The sequence below is a fragment of the Equus przewalskii genome, chromosome 28 (genome assembly GCF_037783145.1).
Source record: "Equus przewalskii isolate Varuska chromosome 28, EquPr2, whole genome shotgun sequence".
NCBI lineage: Eukaryota > Metazoa > Chordata > Mammalia > Perissodactyla > Equidae > Equus > Equus przewalskii.
Window position 1 is genome coordinate 36,234,065 of NC_091858.1, and position 16,366 is coordinate 36,250,430.

At 39.9% G+C, this 16,366-nt stretch overlaps 1 long non-coding RNA gene across 1 annotated transcript; it reads right to left on the bottom strand.

Moving 5' to 3' along the window:
* Positions 1-5,326: 5,326 nt before the first annotated feature.
* On the bottom strand, positions 5,327-9,770 carry LOC139080092 (uncharacterized). The gene is made up of 3 exons (XR_011534249.1): positions 9,616-9,770; positions 7,696-7,750; positions 5,327-5,575 (listed from the first exon to the last, which is right to left on the bottom strand). It is a non-coding gene; the product is annotated as an uncharacterized lncRNA (long non-coding RNA).
* Positions 9,771-16,366: the final 6,596 nt, after the last annotated feature.

A 16,366-nucleotide genomic window follows, 5' to 3' on the forward strand; every position in this document is an offset into this window, starting at 1 on the left:
TCAGAATCCAAGAAACTCTAAATGGATGAGGCCGTAGCTGGCTTTCTTCTGTACCAGAGAAATATTATATGCAATCAAACATTTGATAGGCAACACGGAGCTAAGCGATATTATTAAATTTTTACAGATTTATTGAAAGTGGCTAGTTATGCGTGGGTAGATAGACAACTTTGAAAGCTAGCCTGGCTTTGTGAGGCAGACAGACCATTTGGTGCCCGAGGGGATGCTGGCCACCAGCTGTGTAATCCTTCACAGCTGACATGGGTGTTGTGTCTGCCTGTCCTTTTCTTAGCACCAGCGCAGTCAGGGACCCCTCCTCTGGTGCTGGGATGCAGCCAATCTAAAGAGAGAACTCCCTTTGGCAGACCTGCATTCCTCGTCAACACGTGGCTACTCAATAGTAGACCAGGGCCTCTGCAGATGAATAAATGTTGTTTTTCTAAGACTACAAGAGTAATGAGTTTTAAAAACACATGCCAAACAAATAAAAAATTAAAATATCCATTTTATACTATCTTTTACCAACCAGGTAAAAGTGAGAAGAGTTTGACAATACAAGGTATTGGAGAAGGCGTACAGCATTGTACCCTCACACGTTTCTGGTGGGCATTCCATGGGGACCCTGAGGAGAGCAGTCGGGGAAATGGTCTTAAATGTTCTCACCACAAAAAGGAAATGGCAATTAGGTGACGTGATGGAGGTGCTAGCTAATGCCGTGGTGGTAATGATTTTGCAGTATACACATGTATCAAATCAACAGGTTGTACACCTGAAACTTACACCAAATTATATGTCAACCGTACCTCAATAAAGCTGGGGAAAAATAACATCCCATTGACTCAGTAATTTCACTTTCAGTAACATATCACGTAACCATATGCACTTGTGTCCTACAAAGAATGTAGAAGAAGGTACACTCTCCAGCACTGTTCCTGAGAGTGACATATTGGAAACAGGGTAAAGAACTATTGATAGGGGAGATATTAAATAAATTATGATACATCTCTATAATGGAATAGCCAGCTCTGGTGGTCTAGTGGTTAAGATCCAGCACTCTCACTGCCACAGCCCAGGGTTCGTCTCCCAGTCAGGGAACCACACCAACCCGACTGCCAGTTGTCACACTGTGGTGGCTGGGTGTTGCTGAAAGCTGTGCCACCGGTCTTTCAAATACCAGCAGGGTCACCCATGGTGGACAGGTCTCAGCAGAGCTTCCAGACTCAGACAGTTTAGGAAGGAGGACCTGGCCACCCACAACTGAAAAAACTGGCTATGAACACCCTATGAATAGCAGCAGAGCACTGTCTGGCCCATCAAAGTGAGGAGTGATTCTCTCCACGTGCTTGCCCTTGTCCTCATGACTTCAGACTGTCTGCCACTGCTCCAGTCATCACAGCCATGTTAAAGGAAGAAAGTTCCAATGTGTGAAGTAGGAAAAAGCTGACACCAGCCATATTCTTTTGTACCAAGAAATAGAAAAATTTCCCTACCTCCCTCACCACCTTTAGCCGACTTCTGTTTCCATCTCATGGGCTGGAATCTGACCCCAAGCCACCCACAGATACAAGGAAAGGTGGAAAATAGAGAATGGGAATTTTCAATGTCATTTTGATTCATCACCTGGGGAAAGGTCAGAAATCCCCCAACTCTAATTTGTGTTTTGATGGTAACAAAAATAAGGGAGATGAATTGCCTTAAAACATTTTTTCCCTTTGAGAATAAATAAATGATCCCCACATGTTTACCCCTCTCGATAGAAATCAGAAGCTATGACTCTCAGCAGTGTGGATCTATACTCACTCACCCATCGATTTTGCATCATTGCAGGATCTCCTTATATATTTTATTCCTCCTCTTCCCTATTTGTTGTTGTAGTTTTTAATTTGGGGCTTTAAAACAAAAGGAGATACAGAAAAAAATGTTTATGAATACATGTGCTTAGTTAAATTTTTTTTACAGGTAGGGTAGCAGTAATTCAGTTGTGTTCTACCACTAAATGGAAATCTACAGAAATAAACTTTTATGTGGAAAAATGATTTACACTGAAGTCACCTTTTTTCTTTTGTTATTGCTCTGGGGAAATGATGTGGGTGCATGTGTGTGTGTGTGTGTGTGTGTGTGTGTTTTAAAGTCCCAAGCAGATGTTTTGAAAAAGAAGAAAGGAAGCATTATGCAGTGCATGACTGTGAACATTTAAATGTGTTGGCACATGGCTTTTATTACTCAAGAGCAATTCAATGGCTTATGGAAAAACCAAACATGTGTTGTTATCGCTGTCAAGATGACAGCTTCAGAGGCAGAAATCGTAGCTTCCTACATAGATGTTTTGAGTTACAGGTAGGAAAATGGATTCCCTTTCTCTCACTACTGTATCTGAGTCATTGATTCTAGATTCCGATAAATCTGAAAAAAGATAAAAATAAGACCTGAACTTTAGAGCTTTGTATCAATTTTATTGAAACGTGCTGAAAATTTTTCAAACAATTAAATAAAATATATATTGTGCTTTTAGTCATCATTCACATTCAAGCAATATTTAGCTGGTGATGTCTTAAAATTGCAATTAAGTGCATGAGAGGGTCATATACTATTCATGAAATTCATTTGCAATGAATACTAACTGTAGAAGTGAAGAGCAGCTTAGCATCCTAAATAAAATGTGACAGAAACAGTGAGGCAGTGAAATAATTGCAGGTTAGTACACTGAACTGCTATTGTAAACCAACTCAGCTAGAAAAAATAATTAGCCTGCTCCCCAAGCTGACAGTGACGCTGACACTGCTTCTGCTGGTGGGTAATCTAGAAGGTAGTTGGGCAACATGAATCAATAAATGTAATCCGGTTGATATAATTTGACCTAACATTACGGATGAAAATAAATCCTTAAAAATGAATCTGAAAGAAAACAAAACACAAGCCTCTCTACTAGATAGAGAGATATCAATGCACATGGATACCTTAGTTTATGGCTAGACAGCAAAAAGAAGTATAGTAAATATTTGAGAGCATAAAAATGTCACATATTTTAAAATAAAATTAGAGCGAGAAATACTAGGCAGTCATTAAAAATGTAAAATATGAAGACCCCGTAGTAATAAAATATAGTTAAGAGGCATTGTAAAAATTAGAATTGATCTATGTTATAGTCATAACTGGAACATCCTTGCATGACACGGGCATAGACTAGGAGCAGGATGATCCAGGGAGTGGCTTGCTAGTTTCATTTGAGGGCAGCTGATTATGGAGGCTTTTATTTCCTTCTTTAGCATTTCATTGGGTTTGCTATAATGTTTCAATGACAGAAATGGGAAAATAAAATGTAGAAAAATCAATTAAAAAGAAAGGAGTGAAACGATCATCTTTTCTCTTTATTCAACTGAAAATTTGGTTTCCAGTCAAATACTCTCTCGACATCGTAGTTCCCCCAGGCAACGGAAACAATTGCAAAACACAACCTTGTAATGTCCGTCTTTTTTGTTTAGAAGTTATTGGAGGGGGCTGGCCCTGTGGCTGAGTGGTTAAGTTCTCAAGCTCCTCTGCAGGCGGCCCAGTGTTTTGTTGGTTTGAATCCTGGGCGCGGATGTGGCACTGCTCATCAAGCCACGCTGAGGCAGTGTCCCACATGCCACAACTAGAAGCACCCACAACGAAGAATATACATCTATGTACCAGGGGCCTTTGGGGAGAAAAAGGAAAAAAAATAAAATCTTAAAAAAACAAAAAAGAAGTTATTGGAGTTAAAATTTGGACAGACAGACTGGCACTACCACCTGTCGAGATAATGCGGAGAAACTAGAATCTTCATATACTGCTGATGAGAATTTCAAATGGGGTCAGTTGAAAACAAGTTTGACAGTTCATTAAGAAGTTAAACAAATATGTACCAGCGATTCTATACCCAAGAGAAATGTATGGATGTGTCCACACAAAGACTTTTTTTAAAGATTGGCACCTGAGCTAACATCTGGTGCCAATCTCCTTTTTCTTCTTCTTCTCCCACAAGCCCCCCAGTACATGGTTGTACATTCTAGTTGTAGGTCCTCTGGTTGTGCAGTGTGGGATGCCCCCTCAGCCTGGCTTGACGAGCAGTGCCATGTCCGTGCCCAGGATCCAAAGCAGTGAAACCCTGGCCCACCAAAGCGGAACACTTGAAATAACCACTCAGCCACAGGGCCAGCCCCCACACAAAGACTTGTATGTGATGTCCACAGCAGCATTTTTCATAACAGCTCCCAGTGGAAACAATCCATGTGTTGACTCGTGATTGGTTAAATATAAATATAATATAAAAAATACATATAGTAAAAATAATATAATAATAGCTCATACAGACACCTACTCATCAATAGAAAGGAAAAAATTACTGACAGCATGCAGCTATACAGCGAAACTCAAGAATAATGTGCTAAGTGATAAAAACCAAGCACTAAAGACTTCATATTGTACATTCCCATAATATGAAATTTATATGTGCTTCCTCTTCTGTTTGGCTGATGGACATCTTCAAAAACTGAATTGTGGTAATGGTTGCATGACGGTATAAATTTACTAAAGCTCATTAAATTGTACATTGGGGTTAATTTAAATAGAATGTAAATTATACCTTAATAAAGCCTTTTATAAAAAAATTCAGATGACTTGAATTTAATAGCATGTAAATTGCACCTTAATAAAAAATCAGATGAACCTTTTTATTTCCTTTCTTCTGATCTTCACTGGCTTGACTTTTATAAACTAGAGGTGATGGCAGACTTTATGTGTTAAAGAATATGGATGAAACTCTTGTTGCAGTGGGGTATTAATATTCAGTTGCAGAATAAAAAAATATAACGGTTTGGCCCTGAGTGTCAGGGAGCAGCTAACTAGCTGTGTCCTATTCCACAGCCATACGAGACGGCTCCACTGAAACCACAGCTGTATTTATCAGGGAAAGGCTGAATTTCCAAAGGTCAAGCCACTCTAATATGGTTGGTTTTCACTAAGATCATTACATGTGGTGGAGTTGCGGTTTCTGTACTCGCCATCCTTCAGTGGTTTGATTTTCGGGGGTTCGCTGTTGCTTCTGGGCGTGGAGAACACCAACGTCAATGGGAACAGCGAACAGCCTTGGATCCGCTCCTGGGGGAAGTGTCTTCCTCCTGTTCAGTTCCATGAGAGCATGTTACAAATGTGTGTAAATGTCCTTTCAGTAAAGTAATACAAACAAGCATCAGCAGACTTGGGACAGTCCTTCTAGGATGAGCTTCGTGAGTTCTGCTTTTTGGTTTTTGGAGGTTTTATTTGCATTTACATTTTTCTTGTATTAAATGATCCAGAGATAGAAAACTTACACTGATGCGTCTTTATTACGAAAAGCTGATGCTCCCAATGAAAGCTAAAAGACCAATGGGGTGATACCATTTTGTGCAGATATTTAAATTATTTTCTTCCTATTGTAATGGTGTAAATTATATTTCAGAAAATTAGACCTATGGAAGCATAGGATTTTAAATGGAAGAAATTATTCATCTTGTTGTAAAATTTTTGGACTTGGCCTTGATCCCTTGATCTTCCTTTAAAATGGCATTGACTGTATCTGAAAAAAAAAGATAAGATTGTGATATATACTCTTTTCTATGGGAGAGATTTAAGTCGCTCCTTTAGGCTGTTCTCGCTAGTTGAAAACCGGAGGAGTACTGGTATTTTAAAACTTCACAGGATCAAAAATCTTTTCTTTGAAACAGCAAAATTGGTAAATTCTTCTCTTTAAATAGTGGAATTACAGACGGGGAAATCTACAGCTGCTCAGAGAGATGTGACCCCAACTTACAATTACTTAGCTTGTGTCACTTCCATTGCACAAAGCTTTTTTTTTCTTTAATGACAAAAGAGAACCAGTCCATGTTCCAATCTCATATTAACCACCTAACAATCTAAGGTCCTTTTTAGATAGCTCACCATGGAAAATAATCCCCATCACATCTCTAGCAACCTGCCTTAAATCTCCAAGGAACACTTTCAAGATTATCCTGACTATGAATGAAAGTTGAAAGTCTTTGAAGTAAATTTTTAAAACTCCAATATTTGCTACACAAAGTTATTTATCAAGAAAACAAGGCAAATACTTGAGTTCATCCCTTGTGAGTAAAAAAACAAAAAAACAAAGAAAACAAAACAGAAATCTCTCCTCACTCAATTTATGACACTAACTTTATTTTATAAGACTGGAAAATATAGATGTGATTTTTAATGGCTCCTTCTTCTGTTTGAATGGCGTGAAGTGTATTTACAGATGCAATGCTTCAGTTTAGAACACTCCAGTAGGGGGAGAGTTTGACTTCCTGTGACTCCACTTCACAGCCATCCAGAGCCCCCTGAGATGCACCTCCAACAGGGACCACCTGCTGAACAATAATCCCCACCTGGAAGATGACTCCAGAGTAGCTGACATGAACATGCCAGGAAAATTCTCTCCTTGGCTGCCTTCCTTAGAAACATTCTTCCCAGAAAAGTGCCTGGTGAACTTCCGCCAGTGTTGCTCAGGTCCACACGACGAGAATGTCCAACATCAAGCACACAAAAGTGCTCCCTACCCTCGTGGACTTGAGGGAACATTAAAATTCTCCAAATTATGTTGTAGTCAATGTGAAGATACCAGTTTTGCATATTGGAAAATATGTTAAACATTAACCAAATGGTCAGAAAAAGGTTACCATTTATTTCATCATTTTAAAAAAACTGTAGAGAGAACACAATCTTAAAGAGATGATTCTTCATTTGAACAATCTCTGCAAAAATCTATTCAATGTCCTTGTTTTTTTCATTTTTCCATCATCTGGTGAAAATTTCCACATCTAACCCAGGTTCTTAAATCAACACTAGGGGACCGCTGCTGAGACCAAACTTGACCTCTGATGTTTCTGAATCAGTGACTTTCTCCAAAATTTAAAAATGCAAAAATTGCAGTATAGCATACATTTTTTAATATTTTTAAAGATTTTAATTTCTTAATTCCCTCTGTAAAATAAACTAATTCCTATTGTATACCTGATCGCTTATTGACATCAAAATGTATCCCTCCTTGAAATTAGAGACATTTTTTAAGTCACGCCTTGACTACTGTTATTCAGGTTAAAATGTCAAAGGTCTCCACCTACCAGATTGTGGTTTCTAAATTTTCCATGAAGTCTCAGAGTTGCTCAATATTATATAGCTACTATTATCATAATTATTATTATTATGTAGTCTCAGTAATTTTTCAGTTCTAAACAATTTTTATGTCAGGATATTAGCTCCCAATTTAGTTAATATTTATATTTGGCCAGTATTTCATGTAAAAGAAATGTAATCTTGGAGTATTACAATAGTTTATAAAATAGTCTGATTGACTCTGGTCCTTTCCAACTGCAATACACACCATATGATGTAATTTATTCTGTCGTTTCCTCTGTACACACACACACACGCACACACACACACACACACCCCGTATTACTCACAGATGCAGCTCTATATTCACTTCCTTGTTCTAAGAGTCCTCCACAACTTGGTCTCATTATTGTTCTTGTATCATATTTCCCCATTATTCTCTAAAATGTGTTCTATTTTTGGTATGGAAATGATGTTTGTGGCAAAAAGAAAAAAAAATTGGATTCAAATCCTAACTGTGCCACATATTAGATTCATGATTTGCAGCGAGTTACATATTTCTCTCACCGTAAACATTCTCTGGTCCAATCAATATGTAGGAGATGATCTCACCCACAGAAAACTATAAAAAAAAAAAAAAAAGAGGATAGGAACATTTTAAAAGAGAGAGTTTTCGTGTATATATCTAAACCTGTATCAGATATGTGTAACTATGAGAGCACTATCTTCTCACTGATACCCAAAAAGAACAGTAACAAAAAATCTAGTTCCTTAAATAGCTCAAAGATTTGCCAAATCCTAAAATTGGAACAGTTTATAATGGAGTAAGTTTGTGACAGGAAAAATTGTTAGAGTATTTGCCCAATGAATTGGAAGGTAATGTGTCAGTATCTTGCTCCTCCCATGTGGCAATTGCAAAGGCTATTCAGAGTCAACATGTCCAGTTCTAACAAATTGGTTTTGGAATATGAGCACCCCAAATTCACAACTTACTTAGGGGTTGCAAGTGAATTAACAAAATTCCAAAAGATACTATTGCCGTGAGAAATGGTGAATCTCTCAGCAGACAGAGCAACTGTGGCTGCCTTGGCTAACTATCAACTTTGGATGTCAACATCTCCAGGATCCAGGTCAAAAGACAACATCGAGGTAAACACTCAGGAATCTTAGGCATGAGTTCTTTCTGTACCTAAATTATAGGGAACTTCTATGGCATCACCTATAATTTGTGCTGACCCATCTGTTGTATGGAGCCCTTCCCAATGGAACAGAGATAAGCATGGGTCCCCTCAAGGAGAAGAACAAAAAACCCCAGGGTGTCTTCCCTTCAGATTCTTTATCACATCAGAGCTCTCTGGAGAGACCTCACACCCTATGTGGATTTCCAAAGGCAACATAAATGAATTTATGGGCATCACCAATACAGGATCATGGGAACACCAATTCTGAGAAGCCTTGAACTGAAGAGATGATCCATTTTTATTGGAAGGCATAGAAGAGGGGGCATTTGCAGTTATTAAGTCATGACGTCATTTCAAGTTGGACACTAGGAACCAAAGAAAATCTCTGTGGTGGTTTTACCACTGAATTGCACATGTACTGAACATGCTGTGTTACAGTCCCGGAGACAAGGAGTCCGTATTTGAATTGATTGAGCATACAGCACATGACACTGACAAATGGACATGCCAAACCTCAGCCAATGGAGTTTCTCTCTCCAAAATGTATTGTAAACATAGAACAGGTTTGAATTTCAAGGGGAGAGAATTTAATCAGCAGTATAATGACAAAATTAAAAGAATCTGTCTTATCCGTTTCTCCTTTAAAACCCGTTTGGCAAATTACAAAGTTAAGTGGTTCCTCAAGATTAACAAGAAATTCCACCAAACAAAATGGATTTGTGCTATTCACAGCCAATGCTGCCCACACACAGTCTCTCTGTTATGAGAACCTCAATCTGACAGCTTCATCCTTTCAGTCTTGTCACATAATAGCCACACACTAGGTTGCCTTCATAGGATTAGCAGCTCGCTTTTCTTCTTCTGTGCCAGGAAAATATTGAAGTTCCCCAATAAGTTAATATGATTTATAAGAGAGTATTTAAATTGGTGTTTGAGATCTAATTCAAATATCAAATGGAATACAATATATCGGTGCCACAGCCACCATACAGAAGTCATTGTATCTCACATTCTATCCTCTTTTATTGATCTTGTGACTGAAATGGATTTGGCCCTTACACAGGAAAATATCCATGAGCCCTCCCCAACGGGAACCTTTTTAGGAATGCAGTTGTCTTTGGTAACAAGGCCAGGCAGAGAGTTGTGACCCTACTATCTCCTACTTTTAAAAAGAAGGTGTGAAAACTAGTTGGTTAACTTTGATTATTGGAGTCAATTTATCTCATGCCTAGTGTTATGCTGTAGTTATTTAAACAAGTCAGTAGAAATTCTCATACTTTTTACACGCTTCTAAACAGCAAAGTACCTTAGCAGGCCCCAAACATGCAAACGTCTTCTTCCAGGCCCGTGATCGGCAAACAACAGTATGTGTTCCTGAGGTCTAGCCTTGAGGACATGGCAGGAAACAGACAAGCGCATCCTCTCCACTTGGAGACCTGCCTGGCCCCTCCTTCATCTGCTGACAGCTTAGTCCTACAGATCCAGGGCAGTCACCCCTTGTGGATTGTGACCTACTTGCTAGGCATTGATTGAACCAGAATGGTTCACAGAGTACCACCCCTGAAATGTGAGCTGCTCTCATGAGCTAGATCAGTTCTTATTCCACTGTCATACTTGGGATGGGAAAAGGAGATTCTCCACTGTTAAATGAAAAATGTGGCTGACGGAATGGCAGAGCTCCTCAAGACTGCCCCTGCACCAAGACACTGCGGCTGCTGAGTCTGCCCCGCAGGAAGCACCTCATCCTGGCACCCAGCAGACCCGACTGGTGTCTGGACTCTCCTTCCAAGACACACTTACATTTTCAGAGTTTCTGTGTGCTCACAGGTCATGCCATCAATCTCACTTCCAAATGGAGCTGTCTGGGGATATGTCATCCCAAACCAACCTCATAAGTGTGAAAAACATTGGAGTCCTGATAAATTCAGGAATAAGACAAGTATGGTCGGCTATTCCCCCATCCCCCAAGGATCGTCTCAATGGAGATGTTAGCCAATGCAATTAGACAAGAGGAAAATGAAAATAGGGGCAGGAAAATTTCAAAAGGAGGAAGCAAAGAAAACAGATGGAGTAACTATATTACTGGGAACTCAATTAAGAAGCAATTGAGAATTCAGTAAATTAGTGAGATGTATAATTGTATAACAAATATAGAGAAATTAATATCCTTAATATGCAAAAATAATGTGAAGTTAGAAGATAAATTAGAACAGGAGACCCCATTTATAATGGCAAGTGAAAATACAAACTCCTAAGAATAAAATTATAGCAAAATTTTAAAAACCTGTACGAGTACATCAGCACACTCCTGAAGTGTCCAAGAGCAGAAAGGAAGAATTAGAAAGATAGACAAGATTCTTGGGTAGGAAAATTCACTCTCATAAATGTTTCAAGACTACCCATATATGAATCTAGCATGAACCCAGTGAAAATATAAGAAAACTTATTTTCCTGAAACCAGAAGGATGGGAAAAATAAATGAGCAACAATAGTGCAGAAAACTTTTAAAATGAAAAACTCTGAGTGAGGACTCATCCCATCAGTTTTTCAAGCATACAATGAACCATGAGAATGGAAACACTGTACGATGGGCATTAGAATACACCAGACCAATGAAAGAAAATAGAGAAGGAGTGATGCAGAGGGCAATTTAATGTAGGAAAAAGGGCCCTACAAACCATTTGGAGAGAGGATGAGCATTTTAATAAATTGTATTGGGCAAATGGATAGCAATCTGGAGGAAGATCATGGCTGGCTCCTTCCTCATACTAGTGAAACTCTACGTGGATCAAATATTTCAATGTAACAACAAAGCCACAATAGTACTAGAAGAAAACAAGAGATTTTGTGTGTGTGTGTGTGTGTGTGTGTGTGGGAGGAAGACTGGTCCTGAGCTAACATAGGTAGCCAATCTTCCTCTTTTTTGCTTGACAAAGATTGTTTCTGACCTAACATCTGTGCCAATCTTCCTCTAATTTTTTGCGTGTGGGACACTGCCACAGCATGGCTTCATGAGCAGTGCACAGGTCCATGCCCAGGGTCCAAACCCATGAATCCCAGGCCACTGAGTAGTGTGCATGAACTTAACCACTACACCACCGGGCCAGCCCCGAAGACATTTTTTTTTTTAATAAATTATGTGGGTAAAGGAACACAAGTTTTTACAATGATTCAATCTACTGAAGCCACAAAAGATTGGAAATTTGGACTATACAGAAATTAAAAACGTTTATATGTCAAAACACATGATACACAAAGTCAAAAGATAAAGGATGAATTGGTAAAACCAGTTGCAATTCATATCACAAACTAGGTCTAATTTCACAAATATATAAATAGTTACTAGTGACTCAAAAGAATACACACACATGCACACACAGTCAGGAGACAGGAACAGATCCCAGGATACATTGTTAGGAGGGGAAAATGTTCATTACGCTGTGCAACAACTAATAGCTCTGGGGAATGAAAGAAAGAAAATGAGAAGAATGTATATTTGTGTTTCCCTCTGCACTAATAAACATTTAAAGATGCTTATTAAATGAATAAAAGTGGTTACTATAGGAAATGAGAGACAATGTTAGAAAGGGATTAGGAGGGAGCAAGACTTAGTGTGTGCATCATTATATTTGTTTGATTACTGAACCAAGTGAATCCATTCTCTATCGGAATAAGAAACAAAGGCTGAAAAGATTTCTAAAAAGAACACACAGAGCTCTTAGGAAAAAAGATTAAAATACAGCAGATCTAAATAGCAAAATTTTAGATCATTTGAAAACTAAGCATGAAGGAACGATCAATACAATACTTGAAGAAACTATGGCAGAATATTTGAAATCACGTGGTGTAAGGAAAGACTTCCCAAGTAAAATGAGAACACCAGAAGACTTGGGGGAAAAAATTCACCATTTTGATTAAATAAAAATAAAATATCCTGTAAAACAAAACACTCAAAAACAAAATACAAATAACATGGGAGAAAATACTTGAAACACATATCATTTTTCAAAGTTATTAATTTTATATGCAGGTACAGATACAATAGGAAAAGTAAACTTTTACGAAGACAATTTAAGGAAGAAAAGACTGGTCAATAAACATACATAATCTGCTTAATTGAAGTAGTAACTTTTGAAATGCTGATTAAAGGCATTAATGTCACGTGTTGACCGTCACAGCAGCAGAGCTTTTCGAGACTGTGATGGTCAGTGTCGCGGTGCATCTGGGGTGAATGGCTCTCTGTCTACTGTTGCAGAGAGAGCCATTGGTAAAATGTACAGTTTACCAAATTTTCAATAGGCGTGTTTTTGCACAGCAATTCCAGTTCTTAAGCAGCAGCCATTATAATTAGGCACACATATTTCAGGAAATCTTCAGTCAACAAAGTTGACTGCAGCATGATTGTAGCAGGAAAAATTGGATAGTGGTAAATGCTATGAAGCAAAGAAGAGGCGCTAATGGATGGAAAACTCCTTGGGTGGCAGTGAGTGTTCACTGTAGGGGTCCTGGATGGCATGGCTAACAGCGTAACCTCTGAGCTGACACATTCCCCAACCAAGGAAGCCAGATGTGGGGGGAGCAAGGCCCTGAGCTGGGGACACGCTGGCATGAGCTGGCATCCAGAGAAGCCTCAGGGGCTGAGTGTGATTAAAGAGCAGAGCTGTGGGACAAGCTGGGCGTAAGCGTGGAAAGGGAAAGCGTTCTTCCCGCGGTAATCAGAAGCCATCAAAGATTTTCAACTGAGCAAGGACATGATTGGTTTTGTGTTTTAGAAAGACCCTCCTGGCTCCAGTGCCGATAACGGGTTATGGGGCTGCGAAGTGAAGCAGGGAACCTGTTGCATGCTGCTAAGCCCCGGAACTTAGCCAAAGTTTATTCACCAGACCACCCTAAGACCCGCCTCTGCCAGGCCAACTGATGGCTTTGGCCCCTGAGAACAGATTATCATTCCCCACCAGGGCACCTGGGAGGAAAGACACAGCCTGGGAACATGGTCCTGCAGACGCAGACCCATCCAGTGATAGCAACTGCCACAGGGATGCTTACGTATCAGGGCAGTTCCTTAGGAAATCAGTAAACATCTACAGGGGACATTTTAGACAACCATAAGGTAGATGAAGGAGCTGTCTGATCAGAGGAATTTGTACTTTCCATAGGGGCCAGGACAGCTGCACCTCCTCTACCTGACAAGCCATTGGTACTTGTCCAGTCCATGAGCTTCAACAGGGTGACTACCACTCAGTGTTCAAATCAGCCAGAGCCATCCTCAAATGGTGGGATAGAAGTACTGGTCCAATGATCCTCGGCCCCGGTGATGAAAACGTCCTGTTAGCTCTCACGGATCTTCATACACTTTTCCACTGAAGAGGTCAGAGCTATTTTTTCCATTAAAAAAACCTCCCAGTTCTTCTGCCTGCCCTTGAACACAAGGCAAGTCATCAGCATTGAAATGGATCAAATGAAAAAAAGAACTGAATGCAATACTTGGAACTTGTGGAAATCCAGAAGTAAGAAAGAACAACAACAAAAAAGAAGGCAAAGAAACAGACAGCTTTGTGTATTAGCTAAAGCATATGTTCCCAGCAACGCTGCTGCCCTGTTTGATCTCTGGGAACATTTTGAAATATCACAATTTAAGAACAGGAGGGTTTCCTTGTCCTGCCCCTGAGGACTCTTCTCACAGCATGCTGTTTCCTTGGCAATGCAGCTTGTTGCCCGGAAAATAAAATGACAACACAAAAATAGTGCATTCATCAGAATACTCATGGAGTCGGGAGCTTGAAGAGTGACTTACGTAGTAAAAGGAAAAGTCGCAAAGTCTCAGTCGGACCAGAGAAGCTTAAATTCATGCTTGGTATATTAAAAAAAGAAATAGCTCCATCACATAGAAATTATTTTTTCCCATCATAAAGGATATTGAGATGCAAAAATATTTTTCAAGCTGCAAGCACGAAAAAGGTAGTCACGGAAAAAACGTAGTCATAATGGGTGAGTGATTTCTAGAGAAACTGCTGGCATGTGTACTTTCAGCCAAACAAGAGGAAAAAATATAATGTGTCCCAAAACCATTTCTGCTCTTCCACCATAAAATAGCTTTCCACCATCTCTCCATATCTTTATTCACTTGTCTATTAAAAAATACTTTTCCAAAACCAGACAGCTTCTTCATCGCCTCTACCACTAGCACTAAGATCCTTTTCCGTCAGACCCATGGACACCGTAACAATGCTGAAGGTTTCTGGTGCATTCTTGGGAGAAGGCCAGACCCCTACCCCCAGTGTGAGGCTTGGCCTATAGCAGACCCTTCCTGTGGTTGTGGTTATTGCTGTGAATATAGTGAGAGGGAGTGTGTGCCAACCAGCAGGGCCCTGAAATTGTAGTGATTTGTTGGAAAGAAGAAATCAATGATGCAGACACAAGCAACAAGGAAGCCCATGATGAACAAGAAAAGTCCCTCTGCGGCTTAGAGAAGGACAGAAAGTGTGGACACTTCCTTAGCTCTTTAGTAATTTCCTCACTTGGTTCAAGGTCCTTGTCCTTCCAGACTCAGGTGGCATTTGCCCATCACGTCTTGCAGATAGTCTTTTCTGTGACTCTGAGGTGGCCTTAAACCCCTCCTCTACATAAACACAGCATCTTTGACCTTCCTCAGAATGATATATGTGTTGAACAAGATAGTCTGCCCAAGCTGAAGTTTCCTCTGCTAAAGAAAGTCTGAAGAACCCAGATTTCTTAATAAAGTGAGCTACCTGTGGAAATGACCCAAGGGAATGACTTTGAATGTAAATTACAGAAGGTATGAGCAGATTATTACCGAAAATAGTATGAACTGCAAGAGAGCTTATCATTGAAAATAACAACTAAAACTTTGGGGTCCGTGTTCTAAGTGCTATTTTGCAGAATCCTCATCATCTTCACCATCGTCTTGACGACTGCTGAGTGCCTGTGGTGAGGTTCACGTTTATTTCACTGAAGCCTTGGCAGGGCTGCCTACCTAATTTATGGGGTCCTGTAAAAATAGCAATGCAGGGCCCCTCGTTCAAAAGTAGGACAGAAGTGCTGCATGGGTCCCCAGGAAACACGTGCTGAGATGAACTAGAAATGCAGGAGGTTAACTTGGGAGAAAGGGATAATGCCTGTAAAGATAAAAAGGCAAGAATAGGCAGACCAGATGGAAAGATGACATGTGCGAAAGGAAGGAGGAGAAATATCAGCTCGACCAGGGGAAGCCCCAGACTTTGCTGCAGATCTGACAAGTCTTGGCCAAGCCCCAGTGGGGACTCCGGAGCAAGACGGCCCACGAGGGCAAGGCTGCACTGGGCAAAGATGGCCCGGCCCCACCACTCACATTATGCTTACTCATTAGCTCATCCACCATCATGATCACCAGTTACATTTTCCCTTTTTTGTGTTTACTTAAATAAACATTTTAACGTTAATTTTTCTGTTAACATTGGATTAAACATTTAATGCTCATTGTCAAATTATGATATAAATATCACATAAAATATCTGTAACTAATATATATGCCCATATATATGTATTTCTACGTCTGTGTTTCTAAGGTGATTAGCCTCTTGATTATTTTTTCACATGCTCTCCTTGTCTGATGTCACCGTCACAGCTATCCAGCCCCATAGTTTACAAGTGAATGCCTCTCCTTCTATTCTCTGTAACAGTGTCTCTAATTTTGGAATATGTGTTCTACGGTAGGACAAACAATGGCCCCAACAAAGTCTGTATTTTAATCCCTGGAAACAGTGAATATTTCAGGTTACATGGCAAAGGAAAATAAGGATTTAGATGGAATTAGGGTTGGTAATCAGCTGACTCTAAAATAAGGAGATTGTCCTGAATTATCCAGGAGGGGCCCCATGTCATCATAAGTGTCCTTAAAGGTAGAAGAGATAACCGGAAGGCAGTTGAGAAGGACTTGGCCCACTGTCACTGGTTTTGAAGATGAAGAAGGGGCCATGAGCCAGGAATATGGGTGGCCTCTGGAAGCTGGAAAGGGCAGAAAGCCAATGTTCCCCCAGAACCCCCAGAAAGAATGTGAC